Consider the following 23934-nt stretch of genomic DNA (forward strand, 5'->3'; position numbering starts at 1 on the left):
AAGTTCATAGAGTCTTCCAAAAGTCTTTTACAAATGTTTTCATTTTGTTTTAAGACCTGAGTTTTGAGTTGAGTAAAGAGTAAAGATTGAAGTTCATTCCTTCAAAAGAGTATATCGAGACTATGTATTCCCAAAGAGTAAAATGTTTTCACATTTAAACCAGAAAGGAAACTAAGATTTCCAAAAGTGCCTTTGAGCTTGTTTTTAGTAAAGAGTAAATGCTTTCACAATTAAGCAAGAGAGGAAACTTTGATTTCCAAGAAGAGCCTTTGAGCTAAGTTTTGAGCAATTATCTCAAACCACAGAAAGAAGTTATGTTTTTAAACATAAGAGCTAGTTTTATATTTTTGGAGTAATATTGAGCACCGATATGGGGGAGAGTTCAGACAACTCCCAGCCCCCATAAACCATGTAGCCATCATGGGTAGAAAACGGTCATACTTTTTATAATATTCCTTAGTGCTTTTTTAGCATAGACTAGTGGATCCACCTAGTAGTCAGGTTCTATACCCTCGGTAAGGTATAGGATGGCCCTGGCAGCGTGAGACAAAACGTTGTATCATTCTCGGCAAGGTATAGGATGACCCTTGCAGCGTGAGGCAAAACGTTGTATCATCACAATAGCTCTTAAGTGATGGTTATTGGTTAGAGAAATTCCCACAGAAGTATTTTGTATTAATATATACACAGAGTTACTCGTATTTTTATATACATCAAGAGTTATATTATATCTTCGCATACACACAAAATTACTATTATATTTCTAAATACACAAAGTTTTCATCTTTGTTTTAAAAGATTTCTTTTATGTTGCATTTTATTTTTGCTTTATATTGAAATAAGTTAAGTTTAGTTGAATTGAGTTGAGTTGAGACCAGGTTTTTTATTTTAGTTCCCTTTTCAAGCTGATATCTTGTTTTAGAATTGCCCTCGCATGCTCGTACATTCAATGTATTGATGCCATTTGGCCTGCAACATTGTTATGATGCAGATACAGGTAACCCGGATGAGCATCCAGTGCATCGTTGATTCTAGTTGAGCTTCAGAGTTTGTTGGGGAGCCTCCTTTCTTCCAGAGGATCTCCTTTTATTGCTTTTCAATATTTTAGTTCATTAGGACATTGTGGGTCTTTTCTCGACATCCATCTAAGTTATTACAGGCTTCATAGATAGTTAGTTAGTTCATTAGTCACTTTCTTGTTATTGGTTTATTTTGAATATTGAGTTGCCACTTTGGTTAAGTTGAATGTTATTTAATACATTCTAAGTTATCTATTGAGCAGTTCAGTTTACTTTTTAAAGTATTTTATCATGAGTAAGTCTTCCGCTAAGAATAAAGCCAGGCCAAGGGTTCGCTTAGGGCTAACAATGGTTCCCGAGTGCAGTTCCCACCCAGGGTGTAGGCTCGGGGCGTGACAGAGGAGCAAGATGAGTTTGTTTGTTGATGGGTTGTCTCGTCTGTTAAGTAAGGAGGGCAAGGCAGCCATGCTAATAGGAGATATTGACATAGCAAGGCTGATGATTCATGTGCAATAGATTGAGGAAGATAAGCTGAAAGATATGGAAGAGTTCTAAAACAAGAAAGCTAGGACAGGGAATGAATCCAGACAGCAGAAGAATAATGCCAACTGGTCATCTTTCCGACATAAGCAAACGGGACCTTCCCCATCGTCTGCTAGTGCACATGCACCAACAAACAGAGGTGAGTTCAATAATTAGAATTTGCAAAATATTAGAGCTAGACCTGCGCAGTCCAATGTAGTATGACTGTGCTAAGTTCTAAGTGTGGTAGAAGCCACTCAGGGGTGTGTCATGATGGTTCCACTGGTTGCTTCAAGTGTGGTCAGAACGGTCATTTTATGAAAGAATGCCCTAAGAACAGACAAGGTAGTGGTAATTGGGGTAATAGGGCCCAATCTTCTTCAGTGGCTCCACCAGACAGAACTGCATCTAGGGAGGCTATTTCAGGGGCAGGCAGAGGAACAAACCGTCTGTATGCTATCACTAGTCGCCAAGAGTAAGAGGATTAGCCAGATGTTGAAACTGGTATGCTCAAAGTATTTAATTCTGATGTTTATGCTTTGCTAGATCCAGAAGCGAGTCTATATTTTGTGACTCCTTATGTTGCGATGAATTTTGACGTTCTTCTTGAGAAACTTCTTGAACCATTCAGTGTTTCTACACCTATTGGTGAGTCTATTCTAGCTGAGAGAGTTTATCGTGATTGTAACATTTCCTTTAATAACAAGAGCACCATGACTGACTTAGTTGAGTTAGATATGGTAGATTGTGATGTCATTCTAGGTATGGACTGGCTTCATTTCTGTTATGCCTTAATCGATTGTAGAACTTGAGTTGTTAAGTTCTAGTTTTCTAATGAGCCAGTTATTTAGTGGATGAGTGGTTCAGCAGTGCCTAAGGGTCGTTTCATTTCGTACCTTAAGGCGAGAAGATTAGTTTCCAAAGGGTGTGTCTATCACTTAGTTCAAGTTAATGACCCTAGTGTTGAGACACCTTCTATTCAATCAATTCAAGTAGTAAAATAGTTTCCAGAAGTCTTCCCAGATGATCTTCCTAGAGTCCCTCCTGAAAGAGAAATAGACTTCAATATAAATATTCTTCCCGACACTCATCATGTCTCTATTCCTCTATATAGGATGCCACCAACAAAGTTGAAAGAGTTAAAAGAGCAATTGAAAGATCTCTTCATTAAGGGTTTTATTTGACCAAGTGTTTCACCTTGGGGCGCTCCGGACTTATTTCAGAGGAAGAAGGATAGTTCTCTTAGAATGTGTATAGATTACTGTCAGTTGAACAAGGTTACTATCATGAATAACTATCCTCTTCCGAGAATCGATAATCTTTTCGGTCAACTTCAGGGTGACACTTGTTTTTCTAAGATACACCTTAGATCAGGCTATCATCAGTTGAGAGTAAGAGAAAGTGATATCCCTAAGACAGTATTCAGGATCCGTTATGGTCATTATGAGTTTCTGGTCATGTTGTTTGGTTTAACTAATGCTCCTGCAACATTCATGGACCTTATGAATAGAGTATTCAAGAGTTATTTAGATATGTTTGTTAACATATTCATTGATGACATCCTAATCTATTCGAGGAATTAGGAAGATCATGCTAGGCATCTCAGAGTAGTTCTCCAAACTCTAAATGATAGAGAGTTGTATACCAAATTCTCGAAGTGTGAGTTTTGGCTTGAGTCTGTTGTATTCTTTCACCACATTGTGTCCGGTGATGGAATTCAAGTTGATGCTCAAAAAATATAGGCAGTGTAGAATTGGCCAAGACCCATGTCTCCCACTGATATTAGGAGTTTCTTGGGGTAGGCTGGATATTATAGAAGGTTTGTCAAGAGGTTATCATCTATTTCATCCCCTTTGACTAAGTTGACTCAGAAAACAACAAAGTTTCAATGGTCTGAAGATTGTGAGAAAAGCTTTCAGGAATTAAAAACTAGGTTGACTACTGCCCCACTAGTGACCTTACAAAAAGGTACGCAAGGTTTTGTGGTATATTGTGACGCGTCCAGAGTTGGACTGAGTTGTGTATTGATGCAGAATGGTAAAGTTATAGCTTATGCCTCCAGACAGCTTAAGGTTCACGAGAAGAATTACCCAACCCATGATTTAGAGTTGCATGCGGTAGTGTTCACTTTGAAAATCTAGCGTCACTATATTTATGGTGTTCATGTGGATGTGTTCACCGATCACAAGAGTCTTTAGTATGTGTTCAGTCAGAAAGAACTTAATCTCAGAAAGAGGATGTGGTTGAATTTACTCAAAGATTATGACATGAGTATTCTATATAACCCAGGTAAGGCTAATGTTGTTGTTGATGCTTTAAGCAAATTGTCTATGTGTAGTACCGCCATGTTGAAGAAGACAAGAAAGAATTAGCCAAGGATGTGCATAGACTTACAAGAAAGCTTATGTCTTGTTTTATAATTCCCCTGACATACTCGTACATTCCATGTACTGACGCCATTTGGCCTGCATCTTTTATGATGCAGATACAGGTAACCAGGATCAGCATCCAACACTTCATTGATCTAGTTGAGCTTTAGAGTTGTTGGTGAGTCTCATTGCTTCTAGAGGATCCCTTTTATTTGCTTTATCATTCTAGCTTTGTTAGGATTTCGGGGGTCTTATCCCGACGTCCATCTCAGTTATTAGAGGCTTAGATAGTTAGATATTGTTAGTTCATGAGTCTTTTTAATTTCATTCGGTTATGTTGAGAATTGAGTTGCCACTTTGGCTAGTTGAATGTTTATTTATAAAACATTCTAAGCTATCCATTGAGTTACAGTTTACTCTTAAAAGTGCTTTTATTAAGAGTAAATCTTCAGCCAAGAGTTGAGCCAGGACAAGGTCCTTTATGGCCAGCGAATGTTTCCATTTATACATTCTAAGTTTGAGTTATAACGTTGTCTTTTAAGTCTTCCACTGAGTAAGTAAGCCAGACCAAGGGTTTGCTTGGGGCCAACAAATGTTCTCGAGTGCCAGTCCCACCCAGGGCGTAGGCTCAGGGTGTGACATGAAGTTTGAGCCTTCTCCTAAACCTGGTGTCCACATGAAGTACTATGCAAAGTCCTTGTCGGGACATACCCTCCATGACATTGAGGAACCTTTCCAAAGTATCTTGTAGCACTGGTGCGGCCACGAATCAAGGTGGAGACTAGGATGTCCCCACACAATCCAACTGAACTAAACATGCTTAACCTCTATCTCAGGCTTTTTGTAACGGTGCCCGCTCTTGTTCCCTAGCTTGTGCTACTGCCCATTCTCTAACTCGACCTCTACCCTTAGCTGGGGTTCCATCTGGAGGTGTAGAAGTCTCTCGTCCACCTATGGATGATCTTTTCCTATCCATTTGCTGAAGAATGAAACAAATAAAGTTAAGAAATTTCCATAATTCACGAAGGCACGATAAGAAACAGAAAACAGTGAAGTATTTATATGAATGCATATAGGCTCCTGAAGATTGGATACGAACTTCACCATACTGATTTGTGATACTCTACTAGGCACTTTCTCCTATACTGGTAAGACCGGTGAACCTAAATCTCTGATACCACACTGTCACGATCCGAAATCGGCCCATAATGGTGGCTACTATAACAACCGAGTAGGCAACCCAAAAATTTGTGGAAGATAACAATTTAATAAAATAATGACTATAACTAAGCAGAAACCTAAATAAAATATAGAAACTATCCATAGTATATATTTGTAAGTCCGATACAAAATATAAAAAAGAGGCCCAAAAGTGACCAAGAAGACAAACTAGAACAAGACGAAATCCCTTGACCTACTGTGACTGATACAAGAGCTACTAAGTATGGTAAGACTATATATACAAGAGAACTAACTAATAAAAGTACAAAATACAAGTGAGTACTAAAGAGGTAAAGCAACAATTATTTGAACGCTACGAGCATACCACGATTCAAGTCTGTGACAACCAATGTAGATCCAACGCTCACTAAGGGTGCCTCATCTGGGAGCTACAACAGAAAAATATGCAGAAGTATAGTATGACTACCAAAACAATGGGTACTCAGTATGCATTATAGGCAACCGAGGTTTGAAAGATCATATATGTAGTTAAGCAATATAACAGTTCTAGCAAGATTTGAATTCCATAGGATTAAGGTCAAAAATAAAATTGAATCAAGGAAATAAATCTAATATTGAGTTTAGGAAGTGAGAAGGAAGGAAATTTAATTTGAATCACTGGAAATGGGCAAGAAATGAACAAAATCGCCAAGACCCAAGCTCTCTCTCAACAATGGGTTCTTTTAAAAATTAAGGAGGAAGAAAGGGAATAAATCCCTAGTAATAACCGCAAAAGTGGTCAAGTGGCCGCTTAAGCAGCCATTGCTAAAGCGATCAACTAGCTGCAAAAGCGGCCTAGCTCCAAGAGGTGCTTGCGGTAAAAGCGGTCAACCGGTCGTTTAAGTGGGCCTCACTCCCTTTGACCCCTCTCGCTAAAGTGAGACCCAGACCGCTTAAGCGGCTAAGGCTAAAGAGTTTAAGGTCCGCTATATCCGCCGTGCCATAACTACTACATTAGGAATTGGAGCATAATATTCAAAACTTTTCATTCGAGGTCCAAACAATGTAAACCAAGAGCGCTACCCACTCCGTAATGACATTCCACACTCAACAAAATTGATGAAACAACAAACGGATGTCATCTTGTTAGAATGTTGACTTAACTCAACACTTTCAAGGCAAACAACAAAAAAATGACAAATGCCACAAAATCATTCTGAACACCTCAGAACCTGAACCAAAGGTCGGTCTAGACCAAACTTGGAATTTCGAAATCTACCGCACTGATGGATTTCTCACCCAAGCACTTTTACCAAGAATGTTGACTAAGTAAAACTTTGGCCAAAACTTTAAAGTTAAAATGTCTGGCAACACAAATTCAAAATGAAAGTCTCGAAATCCAAACTAACTATCCAACTAGACAAAAAAAAACCTTCCAGAGCTGATGGAACTGATGTTATCCTCATCCGATATCAGGATCTCTGGATGTTGACTAAAGTCAGCACTTTCATTTCATAAGCCTCCAAAAGGGTAAAACTCACACCAAACTATCCCAACCACCTTGAAAAACGTTCCACCCATCCAAGCACCACACAAAAAGGTATAAGAAATCTATGGAAAAAGACAAAATAATAAAAGGATGCAAAAATACATAAATGACCTCAAGGGTCATTACAACGGTTACATATCTATTAATTGAAATCATTAATGAATATCTAACATAATATAATATCATTAAGAATAATTAATGAGTCAAACTGTTTTTAATATGGCCTAGCCCAGACACACTATAAATATAGGTGAATATACATGGGTTTTTCATAAAAATGAACATCACAATATTGTTTTCATAAATAGAAGAAGATCTTTTATTTGTCAAAGAGGTGCCAAGAATTTTTGGTTTGGTTCTGAATAAAATCTATTATAATTAACAGGTACAGTTGATGGTCGTGTTACTATTTCAATTTTTGATCGTATCAAAGCCTAGATTTTTCTATTTATTTTCTAGTTTGTTATTATAATTTTTAGTTTTAGCTTCTTTTTACTGATATAAGATCTTCATCTTTAAATATAAGATATCTAAAAAGATCATTTTCCTTTATCCAAAATTTAAAAAGACAAAATATTTCATTAATGTTTATTAAAGAGAGAGTTTGGCACCCTGTTCATAGCTAAGGCGAAAATAAGTTACCCAATTTGATGGGTTTTCTAGGTTGAATTGTAGGAATATATAAAATGTTGTATGTTTTTACTTTGATGGAGATTTTACATAGTTTGATAAAAATAATTTTGTGGAAACAACTATGTTTTAACACCTATGATATGGTTATGAATAAATATTATAATTGTTTCTTTTTCTCATTTTAGAAATGGTTGGAAGGGTACAGGGAGAGACTCGAAGTAGTACAATTGTGAGTGGTACTAACAATCAAGCAACAAGACAACGTAGAAGAGTTCGTCGATGAAGGACAATAACAAGTAATGATTCTGATGTTGATTCTGAAATCATTAGAAATGATGTTCCAAGATCTATCCAAAATACCTTAAGGGATCAAAGACCTTGGATGAGGGAAGGGAGAAGAAAATATGAGGAATATAAACAGAACAAAATGGACCTATCTTATTCCATACCAGAATATATTCATCTATTTAAGATGAAACGAGAAGAATTGACTTCCCATTTTATATGAGTCTTGGATCTAGAAGCTCTATTTATATTTATTTTTTCTCTCCCAGATCATTGGATGACACTAATGATTAGCATTTATATTCGTCTTGGTCCAAATAAGAATTTTTTGACATATATGTATGCACTTAAAATCAAGTGGAAGTAAAAACATATCTCGAAGCTAAAATAAAGAAATATTCGCTTCTAAGGACCTGCCCTAAGCCTAATTTTTATCAATCTTCTCCTATAGACAATCTAGCTAAGATTTTGGCTGATAGTTTTATAAATCTTCATCACCAATGTAATGAGAAAGATGACATGTAATATAGACAAGTGATCATATGACTTGTGATATTTTGAATATTTTTTATGAAAATGTGTTCTTTGTCTATGTGTTTAATTTTTGTGATATTTAAATACAATTAATAATATGGATTAAGACTTAATTAAAAACCTTTAATATAACACATACTAAGAAATAACTTGAATTTTTGAATAGTCAATTAATCTGCAAATGATGATAGAAAACTTTAAGACCCTCAATTCTACATTAAAATTATAGTCATGAAAATTGATTTTCCTGGGTGTGTATCTCACATGTCGTCATGAACTGAAACTCAAGTAATGATGGCACCTACTATAACCGACTAGTAGGTCAGCCAATCTGTTGCCCGGAATGCCTATTAACATGAATACATGGTAGATACAACAAATAATTGGAAATAAAACATAAACATTAAACGAAACAGTGGAAGATAAGAACATAAACACTATACATACATATCAAAAGAGATCCCACCCAAACCCTGGTAGTCACATGTACAAAGCTACTACAAAAGAGCATAAGCCCCAAGAGTGCACAAAAAATATACAGACTAGTCTCAAAAAGCAAAAGACTAGCAAAAACTAAATAGAAGGAGTTTGGCATGATCCAGAACGCCATAAGATCACCCTCGCTCTGAAAGTCCCTATTGCGAGCTCAATATCAATGCGGGCAATTGGTACTCAGACCAGCATCATGAAAGAAGATGCAAAGTGCAGTATGAGTACCAAAAAGACAGGTACTCAATAGGAGTTATAGGCCAACTAAGCTTCAGAAGTAAAAGCAATAATGAAAAGTGGAAAAGGAAGTGACTGAAAGCCATGGAAAGAAAATAGTAACAAAAATCCTAACTAAGAAGAAAATGATCTATTGAAAGAACGAAAAATGAAGTAAATAACTATCTAAAACCTAACTCGACTCCATAAGCCAAAAAGGTAAACTCGCATTCAATTAAACATAAAATAACCCAAACAAACCCCTATAAGCCCAATGGATACAAAAAAGATCTGTGGAACTACTAGAAGAACTTGAGAACACATCTAGAACTGTCACGGTCTTCTACAGACTTTAACAACGGTAAAGACAGCCCAAGAACCCTAAATAGAATAACCTAGTTAGAATTCCAACCTAACTAAGAAGGGTGTGTCTTGACTAGAAACGAGGGTAAAAGATGAGTCAGTGCCCCAAACCATGACTCCATATACGCCTAGGTCGTGAAACCTGATAAATAGGAGGTACGCCAAGGCTTTTAACCCGGCCAAGAAGTAAGTGCACAAGGGCCTCAAACCCAATATATCAAGAAACACATGGACATGAACCATGGAAAAGTACACAAAAATCCCTAATTTTCCTTTGCTAACTTACAACCACTCTAAGATGCAACGTGGAACCTCCTCTAGAATTGCAAGGGACACACTCCAACTCCAAGACTTGATACCAAATAGTTGGATAAATACTAAGTAAACCCAAAAACACGTCCGAGTCTATCACAAAAGTAAATTATGGATAAACAGGTCATAAGAGTTGAATAATCTGCAAGGAGCTAAGCAATCCAAAGTGACGTTAGAGCAATTCTAAAGTGTCATGTCTAAAACTCGAGCCTAAGGAAATAGTAGCATAATCCTATACTAAGGCTATTAAAAACCTATTTAAGATAACCACAAGGTAAGGCATGATCACTTACAAGAATCAACATACAAGAATCCTGACATCCTAAAAATAAGACCTAAATAACGATTTCAAACAAAATAAGCATGATAAACTACATCCCAACCCCAATTGCAACAAGTCAACATGAATATACAATCGTAGCCTACATCATTGCAAATTATGTGTGCTCCAACATCATGATTTCAGAGCTTTTCCCTTTTGAATGTCCTTCAATCAATGCCACACTATCAAAAACAAAATCACAATATCGAAATGAATATTTTGACACAAAATACCCAACAGTTGGAGATGGGACCAAAATAAATAAAAAAAATGGGAATTTGGAACCTATACTGTGAATCCCGAAATTGAATACGTCAAAAGGTCCAATTTAACTCACTGAGATTGTATACCAAAATGGGACAACAGTAAATGTTAAAAAGAATCAAACAACAACATGCAACAATTCACGAAGTAAAACACCATTAAATAACTAGATAGTCCAATTCCGGGAAAAATTTACATCCACTCAATGCCTCCCATGCAAATCCGTGAGCACTCCAATTAGAAGACCTGCTAATTTCGATCCCACAACACTTGAGATCACCAAAAATGGAGGTGTAAAGATTTATAAAATTAACTTTGAACCTTACAAATAGAAGTTCGTTGTGCCTGGTTTATATTTAAGAGACTAGACAACAAACACCTTCGCGAACATGGAGCTAGGCTTGCAAATGCGTAGGTTCAACCTTCCTAACCTTCACAAATGTTGCCTTGGGACCGTAATTGCAAGGATTAGACCCCCAAGCCTCCGCGAATGCAGAGATAATGTCTATTGGTCACTACGGATGTGGCCTGTAATGCGTGAACGTGAAGAGCAAAAGTGGTTGCACCAATTTGTAACACCCCGTATTCAAAAAAAGGTCAAATTGTAGCTTTCTGTATGTTGCAAGTACTAAACCACGCCGGCCACCCACAGTCCATCGATGGAACCACGTACCGTAGGTGTGGTCTGTGGTTGGCCTGCCTAGCCATAGTCTGGGGCCAAGACCTACGGCCAGACCTACAGACCATAGGTCAAACCACGGTCCGTGGTTCAAGGCCCAAAATCTTAGTCTCTGATGACCAAACGACGGTCCACCAGGACGAACCGTAGGTCAAACCATGGTTCATCAACTAGGGTCCGTCGGTGGTCAGCTCAGATGGTAGTTATTTTTGGGGTTAGTTGGGTCTTTTCCTAATTAATTAATTCTTATACTATGTCATTTTACCTAAGTTTAGAACCCCCTATATAAGACTTTTTACCCCCAAATTCACCCCATTTAATTTATTCTTCCGAATTCCTAAAAGAAAAACCAAATCTCCTCCCAAATATTCTCTATTCTCTCTCTAGAAACTTGAAGAAGAAGAAGGATCTAACTAGGGTTTCAAGCTAAGGTCTCAATTCCTCCATTGAAGATAAGCAATTAGACTTGAGGTATGGTAGTTTTAATCCATGAATCTCTTTCATTCATGGAGTCCCCAAATTTCTCTATTTCAAAAGGTAGAATTCCCTAAATTAGCTAAGGCTTTCTTCAATCACCATGGGTTCTTTTGATTATTGATCTTAATGATTGAATTAAGTACACAAGTGCCTCGAACCCAAGATAACATGAAGAACATGGACCTTGAACCCTGGAAATATACTCCGAAATCCCTAATTTTCCTTCACCAACTCACAACTGATCTAAGCCGCAGCGCTCAACCACCTGTAGAATCTCCAGGGATCCACTCCTACTCCAACTCTAAGACTCGATACCATATAATTCGATAAAGCCCGAATAAATCAACGACCCGATTCGATCAAAATGGTAAATTATGGATAAAAAGTTGATAAGAGTTGAGTTGTCGCCTAGCTAAGGATCTAACTATCAGACCCAAGTCTACTATATTAGTCTAGAAGGATCTTTGCAATCTGAAGTGACGCAGGGGTAATTGTAAGGCCTACCAGTTCTAAAACTCGATTATAAGGAAATAGTAGCATAAACCTAGTCTAAGGCTTATAACAAGCTATACAAGATCACAAATCAACTACTAATAGACAACCACAAGGTAAGGCATGATCACTAACACGAATAGGCATACAAGAATACCTGAAGACCTAACAATAAGACCTAAATAATGATTTCAAAAAATAGGCATCATCAATTACAACCCAACCCCAATTGCAGCAAGTCAACATAAAATTTACAATCGTAAGCTAAATTTAAAGACCGAAAAACCGTAGCCTACCTAAATTCAAAGTGCGCACTCGAAAATCACGATTCAAGAGCTTTTCCTATTTAAATGGCCTTCTATCGCTGCCACACTATCAAAAACAGAATCATAATATCAAAATGAATGTTTTAATACAAAATACACAACAATTGGAGATGTATCCAAAATCAATAAAAAAAATGTGAATGTTGAACTCGTAGTGTGATTCCCAAATTGACTTTATCATAAGGTCCATTTAACTCAATGAGCTTGTGTCTGAAAATGAAACAAGATTGAATGTCGAAAGGCATTAAACAACAACATGAAACAATATACCAAGAAGAACACCATTAATGAACTAGGCATTTCCATTCGAGACAAAATATACATCCACTCGATGGCCCCTACAAGTCCATGAACAGTCCAATACAAAGAACCACTAATTTCAAACCCCAACACTTGAAATCACCAAAAATGGAGGCCAAGTGAAGCTCTCTAAAATTAACTTTGAACCATACGAATAGACGTTGATCGCATCTGCTCTATATTTAAGAGACTAGACAAAAGAGACCTTTTCAAACACAAAGTAGGCTTGCGAATGTAGAGGTTAAACCTCTCTAACCTTCGTAAATGCATCCTAGGACCCGCAATTAAGAAGACTAAACCCCCAAGCCTCTGCGAATGCAGAGACCAAGTCCACTAGTCAATGTGGATGTAACATGTAACCCACAAACGTGAAGAGCAAAAGTGGTTGCACAAGCTGATGCACATCAGATGGTTTTGCGCATTTTGAAAATCCCTAATGCGGTTCTCAGAAATCATCCAGAACATTGTGCACACAAATGAGATAGTCTACCTTACCAAATTTAGCCTTTTGGACTCAATATAACTGTCAAAACTTCCAACAAAGGTTGTCTCGACAAAAAGTGGATCCCAAAACTAGAAACCATTCAAAGGCAAATTTCATAAGAGGCATCATGATGATCCCAAAAGCCTAGGGATCCACACCAAAGGTCCTTCTAGACCAAAATTGATGTTCTCGAGCTAAATGAACTATCAGAACTACATTCTGAGGCCATCTTCCTGAACTTTTGACTAAAGTAAACTATTTAGGTTTTAAAAGCTCCTAGACAAGAAAACTTGCACATAATCCAAAAAAACGATAAGGTGACCAAATTGTTAATTCCAGTAAGTCATAAATGACTTGGGGTTGCTATAGGAACACTATAAATAATGAAAAGAGGGCAATAACAATAAAAATGACTTGGAGGGTCATTACAACATCCACTACTAAACGGGACTTTTATCCAAAAAACTAAGAGTCAAGAAGTACATGAAGGCTCAAACAAGCAAGGAAAGTACTCCCGCATCTTGTACTCAGTCTCCCAGGTAGTCTCCCCAAGTAGATGATATCTCCAATGGACCTTAACCACATGAATGTCTCTTGAACTCAACCACTGAATGTATCTTTCTAGAATAGCAACTTGTTCCTCCATAAAGGTCAAACCATCATACAACTCAATTGAATCAAACCCGAGCATATGATACTCATCAGGAACATACCGACAAAGCATAGAAGCATGAAAAACCAAATGAATAGCAGGAAATGTAACAGGTAGGGCCAAATCATAAGCGAGATCACCACTAATCTAAAAAATCTCAAACGACCCTATATAAGTGGGACTAAGCTTCACCCACCTCCTAAGCCACATTACGCCATTCATAGGGACAGTCAAAGGAATAACTGATCACCAACTCCAAATCTCAAAAGTCAGCATCTACGGTGAGCATAACTCTTACGGTGCGCTGATGTCACGACCCAGACCGTCGTGATTGGCACCCACATAACCCTTCATTGGGAGAACTACTACTACAACCAAAGCTAAACAACTTAATCTAACTAAGACATTTACAGTTACGGAAGTAGGTTTAAATGCTAAGGAAAATATAGGGAGCTCCCATAAACTACAAAAAAAGTCTAACAACCAAAACTAACATTTGTGGAAATAACACGTAGAACCTGAAAGTCAACGTACCAAAACATCTAAAGTTCAACCATAAGTCTAAACAAGAAGGTTACAGCCCCAAACTAAACAAAAGACTAACTAAAGTACTAGTCTAAGTATGAAATGTGGACGTAGATAGAAAAGAGAACTCATGGCAGCCCGAAAGAATTGGCTCACTCTTGAATTCGAAAGGATCACTGATCTTCTAAGCGAGGTCTATCAATAGCCGCATGAAGATGCCCTGTACTCAACAAAGAAAGAGCAAGTGCAGTATCAGTACACAACCACAGTGTATTGGTTGGATCACACGGCTATCCCACTAAGTGCAACATATATAAGTCATTACAACACAATAATATCATGCATACACCGAACATATACAATATCAATATCATTTACGAATAACGAACAGTTTCACAATTCTCAAATATCACAATTATATCAAATTAGTGGTCCTCTCATGGAATCCACACCCAAACTGTTAGTGTACCGATACGTGGTATCCGATCCAATGTTTATGCCGGAACGTGGCAATCGATCCCATATTTATGCCGGAATGTGGCAACCAATCCAAGTTAGTGTGTCAGAACGCATCACTCGATCCATTCAACAAGACACAGTCACAATCACAAAGTACATTCTCATAATCATACAACCAAGTCATGATTCATGGCATTCATCATTCATCTATCCTCATTTACAATTAGTGTGATCAATAATGCAACATTCACATACATACACATATTATAATGAAGAAAGAACAAACATATATTATACCACATGAAATCACAACTATCACCTACCTCGAACAAAAATTGAAATACCCTAAGAAACTTGATCCTTCCCTTTCCGGATTCTTTCCGCTTGTTCTTGGTCTACAAACAATCAATACAATTCTAGGATCAATAAACAAGACCTAATTACTCTGATTATATCAATAATATCAATCCTAGTCAAACTTATGATCCCCATACCCATATTAGGGCTTTTTCCACCATGATTTCCAGATCCAAATCCTCGCCCATCGATAATTACCCGCTAGATTACATTTTACAGATCGAAAAATGGATTCGGGGAGTTAAAACCTTACCTTTAGCCTCAAGAATGGTGAAAAATTGTTAAGAAAACACCTGGGTCATCTCCTAGCTCTCAAAGTCGAAAAGTGTAGAATAAAACACTTTTGGGGTTTATTTCCAACTTAAGTCGTGTATGTCCCGCCACAGCGGTACCACCCCGCTACAGCGGCCCCGCCCTAGCGGCAAAAATTCCCACCATAGAGGCTTGCATGAAACAGTGAGCAAATTTAATAATTCCAATACCCCCATTTCACAACACACTCAAAGACAGAAAAGCGTATAAGCGCAAAAAAGGAAAATTGCCTGGGCAAACAATCCCAAAGAAAGCTTCTCGCTAGTGCTTTGCCCCACCACTGAACATTGTGTTTCTAAGGTCAATAAACATTCTTAAAGTGGTTCCAAATGACCTTGAGGATGCCCCGACACAGAACCTTTCTCGCTCGAAGGATCTATGAAAAGAACGTCCCAGTATGAATTCCTATCCCATTAATAAAGTACAGATAAATAATATATTCCAAGTCTGACTTTTAAAGCATACGCAATGAAAAAAACCTTTGGCTTTGGACTTTCTACTTTGATAGATATTTCCTCTTAAAATAGGTTCTACCTAACCCACTATGTCCTTTGTTTAATTCCCATTTTCAGGAGCGAGAATCTTGAATTGAAAACCCTTTCTTCTGCCCTCAACACTTCTTTCGCTGACCCTATCCACCTTTTTTGAGGAATACCAGAAAAAGAGATGAATTAACGGATCATAGGGCTATGTCGAAACATGCCTGAACCTTCTTCGTCGGAGATTGAGTTAATATACAATCTTACTTTGGAGACTTCCCTTCGGGATAGGTAGGATATGGTGCCACAAATTGTAGTCTACTTGGTATGCGTCGATTCTTTACTGGAGAAGCCTAGAACACTAGTTTTGGACTATCGAGAAACCCCCCCCCCTCTGCCCGCATCCCTAGAACTTGCTTTGCTTTTTTGCTTTAAAGACCTCGACTTATTCACACCTTTTATGATAGGGGAAAATACTTCCGCACGAGTACTAATTTTAATGGCATAAATCAGCCACTTCTAAGCCCTTGAGATTTTACATATCAGTTTTAGAAGGTTCAATTGGATCATTCTTGGCACAAAAGAATAAGGAAGCAAAGGTAGAGTGTGCTCTGGAACTCCAACACTTGCGTTGAACAAAAAAGGCTCAATATTTCACTATTCAGGAGTAAGAAAAAGAAAATGCGATCTAAGCAAGACGCGCTTGAATTCCATTCTATAGGGAAGGAGGACCTACTGAATAAGTCTCCAATCAATCGTAGGCGGGTGAGAAATTGGATTTGCCTCTTTCATTTAGTGTTCATTGTCGAATTGGATGCTTAACCCCCACCCCCAACTACGGGGTAAGTCACACTTTAACTTCATGCCTTGACCTAAGCCTCACATCGATCGTTCTGTCCACTGAACTCATCAATCAACCTTGACCTTGACTCTCACTACGTAATCCAACTCTATCTATTAATGAAGACGTTTTATCTAATGAAGCGGGAAGAAGACTAGGAAAGCAATCAAATAGACAAGGCTCTGTAAGAGAAGAGCTAACTGGAGTATGCCTAGAACGATGAACGAGGAGTATAAGAATAGAGTTTTGAAGGTCAGATCAGGTTGGCTGGTAAAGCTTGTGTTCCAGGTCAATAAATACTACAAACTAGTACTGCTAACAAGAAGCTAACAAAGTGGGGTTGCTAAATAAGCGCTTGTTCCATTTCCAGATACGAGAATAAGAAGAACGGAAGTACAAGAGGACAACAAGGATAAGAGGCGAGTACAATTTCACTTGCTTGGAAACATTTTTCCCGGTCAGAGACAAGAAAGAATCCAAAACTTGAAAGGATGTTAGGCTTCGAACGCTGTTAGGATAGAGAAATTGGAAATCTAGGATGAAATAGCCTACCTTGAATACATAATCAATTACCAGACGGACTGGCTGGCCCTCTTGTACGTAATAGAATTGAAATCAACGCAAATTCCCCTGATGGGAGTGAACATAAGGATTCCCCAGCGAACAAATGCAATACATGGAAGTCTTACAGATGTAGTATTGGACGGGTTTACCTATGAGATTTCCTACTCCTACTTTTCATACAAAGAGAATGGTCAGCCTGGAAAATAGGGAATGATTACAGAATGCTTATCGCCTTTGATTCGGTCTATTCTAAGTGGTCCATTGGGTAAGCAGCGGAGGGAAGAGGTCTATACCCATTGTCGTAGCTAAAAAGGTTATCTTTATTACTTAATTGAGACTGAGAGTCTGGGCATCAGAGCTCTTAGGAATCCCATCACTAACGAGCTAGAAGTGGAACAAGCGCTCTTAGCCTTTTGCTGGAGAGTAGGACTTGTCTTGTCTTTGACTTCAACTCGCTGCTTGACTTCTCATCTTGGCTATTGAAGAAGCTCTTTGTCTTTAGGTACCACGAGTAGGCAAAAAAAGATGAGCTTTCCTCCAACTGGCACAATTGAAATAGATGGCTAGGAAGGTACGAAGTGACTCTACTCTAAAGGAGAGGAAGGAGGCCATTGGATGAGGTTACTTCGTTCCTCAACTTTTTGAATTTCATTCTCCCAGGAATTTGGGTTGTGACCAAAAATGAAACTCTGTAGCACTCTAATCATCTGTGATTCTTCTTGTTGAAAAGAAAGATGCATCTCTTGTTTCTTCAAAAGCTATCGTGCATTTCTTTTTTATAGGTATACTAGGGAGCTCACTGACCATGTGAGGAATTTTTAAGAAAAAGATGTCTGGCCTACAAAAAGAACTAAAGACTATCTGATGAAAGTTTTCTCGTAGTCAAAATATCTGATGAAAGAAAGAGAGCAGAAGTATGACCTTTTCTGGAAGAATATAAATAAAGCAAGATTTCGACCAGACATGTATCAAAGGAGCAAAGGAGCAATAGCATTAGCAGGAGCAGTAGGAAGGGAACGAAAGTGAGCTTGTTCTCAAATCAGTGCACTAGGAATCAAAAATTGAAGATGATTTCTGACAAGTGCACATTCATAGGTTGTTAGTAGGATAAGGCGAGAAAGGTATTGAATGAGTTTAAAGAGCATTTATCTACACTAAGCCAGTTAATCCTACTATCTTCAGGAGCTAAGCCTGGCCTCTTACAAGTCTCAATTGAGGCAGAAAACACACGGATTCTTAACCCGATGGGGGATCTTTCTACATAGCTTCATATCTAATCAGCTAACATACTGATGCAGGAAAATTCTTCTAAAGAAAACGTGTTGCACTTTCTTTCCTTTGCTAACCGCCATAGTTGAATAAGAAAGTTTCATCTCCAGTTCAGGGGAAGGACAAAGGAAAGATTGAATGAAGGAGGTGGAATGAGATCCTCCGGTTTAGCTCCTTTAGTTAAGGCACCAAAGAATTGAGTTTCATAGCTTCGGTAAGCATCCGCGAGAGGTATTGTGGGGCATCTATCTAGAACAGCCCTCAAAACGATCCAAAACAAGAATGATTACATTCAAGCAAAGATCTCACCAGTGGTAGAGGCGTGGAAGACCTATACTATTGATTTTCTGATACCGAGACTCTACTCTAGAAAACCATAGTCTCTAGATAGCCCTAGCCAAAGCTTTGATTCTGATAGAGTAGCCTTGCCTTCCCCACAGAGTAGATAGACTGGTCTATAAAATGAACCTTCTGGAGCTAGAAGAAGGAATGAAGGAGCTACTCTTCAAAGATATCTGGCATATGGGAAGCCGTGCCCATTGTCCTATGGCGGGGGGTAATAATTATTCTATATTGTTGGGGTAAATAACCTTTTTCCCAACCCAAACTTGGTTTATCTGATGGTTGGCTGAAGCTTACTTGCAAGCACAACATCAGTATCTTAGTCCGCTTTGGACAACCTTTAATCAGTGAAAGAAAACATATATTCCATCAATCCAAGAGAGAATCTCTATTCTACACGGAAAAAGCATATTCAATACAGACAAGCTCAAGGAAACATCATATACTTGGGATAACTAAGCACAAGAGTTTGTAATGAATGTTTTTATTAGTACTTAAAATAAGCTTTATTCCTCTTGGCCAATTAACCACTTCTCACTTACTTACTAATTACTCATTAAATATCGTCTTGAACAAGGAAAGCGGTCCCTTACCTTCTCTATTTCCTTCCCTGTGATTGACTTCTTTTCTTTCCTTTTTCAATACTTCAAGAGGAAGATATCGTCTGGTTCAACTTCCATTGGTGATGGCAATTCCATCTTGAAAATAGTATATTCCGTTAAATCTAAATATTCTAATAATAAGATCGAATCAATTCCTATTTGAAAAGAGGATATCATCATACTTGGCTTTCCTAACCTTACAATTGGCACTGAGACTTTACTTTTTCAAACTGGAAATAGGGAACTCCTTTTTGGAACTTCCTTTGATCTTAGGCTTGAAGCTACTACAAAAGTAATTGTCAAGGTTTTCGGAATCGGAGAAGCCTAAATCTGTGTCAGAGATTAACTTTTTCTAGAATGAGCTTCTACATAGGTCCTTCCATAAATGGGCTTTTCCAATCTGTCTAGCTTCGGTGTGTTCTTTGCTTAATTAAAGGGAATCTTCCTTCTACTCCGGTCATTCGGGTGGTCAGGGGAACTGTCAAGTGTAAAATCTTTAAGAGATAGGAGGGAAGTGATAGATTATTTCATTCTCAAATACAGACAGAGTTAGCAAAGGAAGAGGTACAACATAACCAAGTAAGCGGGTCACAAGGAAGTTGGATTCCAATCACAGTGAGTCATGTCGCTTTCAAGCTAGTAGTAATCATGTACCAATTTATGTCTCTGCTTTCAAAACTGTCCTTTCTGTCTTTGAACGAATCAGCTCTTAGGACAAAGTTCGGAATCGTAGAAGAAAGACAAGACTCTATCACTTGCATGGCCAGTGAAAAAGGCATCTCAGAAGAGGAAAGTAGATTGGGGCTAGACCGAATAGTGCATTGCAATTCCCATTTCATTGCCTTCTATCTCATAGTACGAAGTAGAAGATAGGGTGTTAGTTGTTTCATGGTTCCCAACGGGACGTAGCTAACCCTTCTAAGATAACCAAGCAAAACAAAGCATATTCTAACCATGGGACAATCAATAATAAAACAGTGAGACCCAACCTGAAAGAAGAACCAAACCTGACAGCGAGAGGAGAGGAGAGACCATTTTCATGAGAGAGGGATGAGAAAGTGACGGATTAGGCAAACAATAGGTAGGCCTTCTGAGCGATCATATAGGGGCCTTGTCGAGACATCATTCTTCCCTAAGATTTCAGAGTCCGATCGAAGCGAGCAAGAGATAGAGGAATCCTCGCTCATAGATGTGTATTGAAAAAGCAAGCCCGAATTCTTTTTAATTAGGCTCTATAGTCTGGTCCCTGTCCCTGGTAAGGTCTGATTGTTATCCGTAAGTCTTGTTTTGACCGCAGGAAGGTGAAGTTTGCAAAAGTGCTTATTTGGTTGGGAAGAATAGGACTTCTGACTCCAAAGAGAATATGTAGCCCCTTTATTCAATCCACTGCCTTGATCCACTTGGCGCCATCCTTCCTTCCAGAGGAGTTCAAAAATACTATGATGGTTTCGTTGCTTTATATGTTTATTTTTTCTTTTTTTTTTTGTTTGTGATTCAGCAATCCCAAAGTTTCTTTTTAATTTGATCAAATAAGGAAAAAATATTTTTTTCGTACTCTTTCATAACATAAATATTATTAAGAACTCTCCGACATGAAAACAAACAAAGTTTGTGACGCTGAGTTGAACTCCCGATAGATAAGAGAAAATCGGAAATACCCCTTATCTCATACTACTCTCTCGATACAGAATCTAATGTTTTAGAAAAAAAAAACAATACAAAAATTTCTCATATCGAATTCGAAGTGCCATGCTATTATTACTTAGTATTCATATGGCGATGGCATCATCTTCTTTTTTCTCTCAAATAAAAACCTCATTGGCGCCAAGCGTGAGGGAATACTATACGTTTGGTAAGTTGTTCTCCGGCCAGGATAAAAGATCTCATTGAAGCAGCTAATCCTATGCATATTGTATGGATATATGGTCGCACAAATTGCATAGTACCATAAATGGCGATCCTAGGTATTACCCAGCCCCCAGGAGAGTCTACAAACAAATACAGCTCTTTGTTCTCATCCTCCATACTGAGATACATCATAAGACCAATAAGTTGGTTCGAAAGGTTGGTACTAATCCCTTGGCCTAAAAAAATTAATCTTTCTCGATAAAGTCGGTTGATTAGGGTAAAATTGTATCCCTTAGAAACCGTACATGCGCCTTTTGATGCATACGGTTCAAAAAAATTGTGAATCAATGTATAGATTCCAAACCTCTTTCTTTTTTTCTACAAGGGTTCTTTCTTAATTCTAACGAAAGGGCTTTTCTTCGATTCTTCAATAAAAACGAGTTTTTACTCCTTTTTTATATTTTTGATTTTCCATTATAAAATTTGAAGTTATAAGAAAGGGTCATTCAACTTATCAAATGAACTTGTCATTGATGTATTCTTTCATCAAGATTTAATCCAAACCGCGATGGTATTTTCTTGTTCCTGAATGGGTCTGTTTCATCTTTTTAGGTTTATGCTCTACTTCGGGTAAAGATCCGCCTGATTTGGATTTGTACATATAGGAAAAATGCTCTCATTACAATTTCTTTTTGTATTTATTGTTTTTTCAATTCAATTTAAACAAGTATTTATTAGAGTAGAGATAACTTTGCTTCACAATTAGGATCTCTTTACAAAGAAAAAATATGAATAGAAATCATAGAAACCTTACCAATACAAATGGGTTTTTTTTTCTGAACGGAGCCTGTATACTTCATTTATTTAGTCCAACCAAGCCAACCATAACTTATTCTAATTGATAATAGTAATATGAATCCCCTAAAAATGAATCTAATTGCACTTCACGCTCCAAATTTTTAATGATTCAATTTATATTTCTTGGGCGAAATGGGGGATATCTCAATCGGAAGAGAGAACGGGGAAACACCATATGACCCAATATATCTGACAAGTCACACTATACGTCAACCAAATATGAAATTGGATCTCTAGGATTTTGGAATAGAACTTTTGGAACACCAATAGGAATTAAATGAAAGAACGAATTAAATACTATATTTCACTTTGAGGTGGAAATATAACAATTTTTTATTGTCTTTATAATACTCATATTTGTTTTTATCATATTTATTTTATCCATAGATTCTCAAAATTCATAAAGAAAGACAGAATGAACAAACTAAAATTATTACGAATAGGTCTTTCTAATGATAAATAAGTATGGACTCATTCGCTTATAGAAAATGGGATCAACTCCCCCATTGTGTATTGGTACTTATCGAGTATAGAATAAATATGCTTCTCTTTGTTCCTATGAACATAATTGTTCCATTATTACCAACAGAATAAAAACCCTTGTTTGGAAATAATTGACTCAACAAGAGTGGTCCATAGGATAGTCATATTATAGTCTTTTCCAATGCAATAATGTTACCTAGTGTTCATTTATCTTTGATATAAGGGGTATTTCAATGGGTTTGTCTTGGTATCATGTTCATACCATTGTATTGAATGATCTTGGTCGGTTGCTTTCTGTTTATATAATGCATACAACTCTGGTTGTTGGTTGGGCCGGTTCGATGGCTCAGTATGAATTAGCGGTTTTTGGTCCTTCTGATCCCGTTCTTGATCCAATGTGGAGACATGGTATGTTCGTTATACCCTTCATGACTCATTTAGGAAAACCAATTCATGAGGCGGTTGGAGTATCATAGGGGGACTGTAATGAATCCAGGTATTTGGAGTTACGAAGGTGTAGTGGGAGCACATATTGTGTTTTCTGGCTTATGCTTTTTGGTACCTATTTGTCATTGGGTTTATTGGGATCTAGAAATATTTTGTGATGAATGTACAGGAAAACCCTCTTTGAATTTTCCAAAGATCTTTGGAATTCATTTATTTCTCTCAAGGGTCGCTTGATTTGGTTTTGGTGCATTTCATGTAACAGACTTGTATGGTCCCGGAATATGGGTGTCCGATCCTTATGGACTAACGGGAAAAGAACAACCTGTAAATCCCGTGTGGGGCATGTAGCCAACAGCATTTCAAACTCAACAGAATCGACGAAACAACCAACGGAGGTCATCTCGTCAAAATATTGAACATAGTCAACAGTTTCAAAGACCTAACAAAACAACACTAAGAGACAAAGTCATCACAAAAGCCTTGAGGACTGATCCAAAGATCGTTCTACACCAAACTCGGTGTTCAAGAGCTAACCATGCTAAAACACATTGATTCTGAGTGCATTTACCAAGAGAGTTGACCGAAGTCAACCTTTATAGAAAACTTAAAGGCTAAAAGACCTAATCGCACCAACTCCAAACGAAAGCCTCAAAACCTGAACCGATCACACACTAGACAAAAATGACCCTCTCAAAGCTGATCAAACTAACAAAATTATGAACCGACTTAAAAAATCTTCAGATGTTGACTAAAGTCAACTCTTAAATCATAAGGCAACTAAATTAAAAAAAACTCACACCAAAATCAATCGACTATTTTGAGAAGTATACCGCCCCCCCCCCCAACACCACGCAAAAGCTATAAAGAAGGCGCAAAATAGTAAAAACATGCAAAAACATATAAATGACCTTGAGGGTCATTACAAGATACGTGTCCTCGGGATCATCAACAAACTCTCCGTTGAGATCACTACCTCACCATCCTTTGGTGGGACCTCTTTACTTTCATAGGAAAATATTTATTTTGATTTTCAATAGTAGTAGTAGTAGTCCATTAGTACTTTTGAGGTAACCGTGGGTCTTGTCCCAGCACCTACCTTC

Source organism: Solanum tuberosum, unplaced genomic scaffold (genome assembly GCF_000226075.1).
Source record: "Solanum tuberosum cultivar DM 1-3 516 R44 unplaced genomic scaffold, SolTub_3.0 scf00289, whole genome shotgun sequence".
Taxonomy (NCBI): Eukaryota; Viridiplantae; Streptophyta; class Magnoliopsida; order Solanales; family Solanaceae; genus Solanum; species Solanum tuberosum.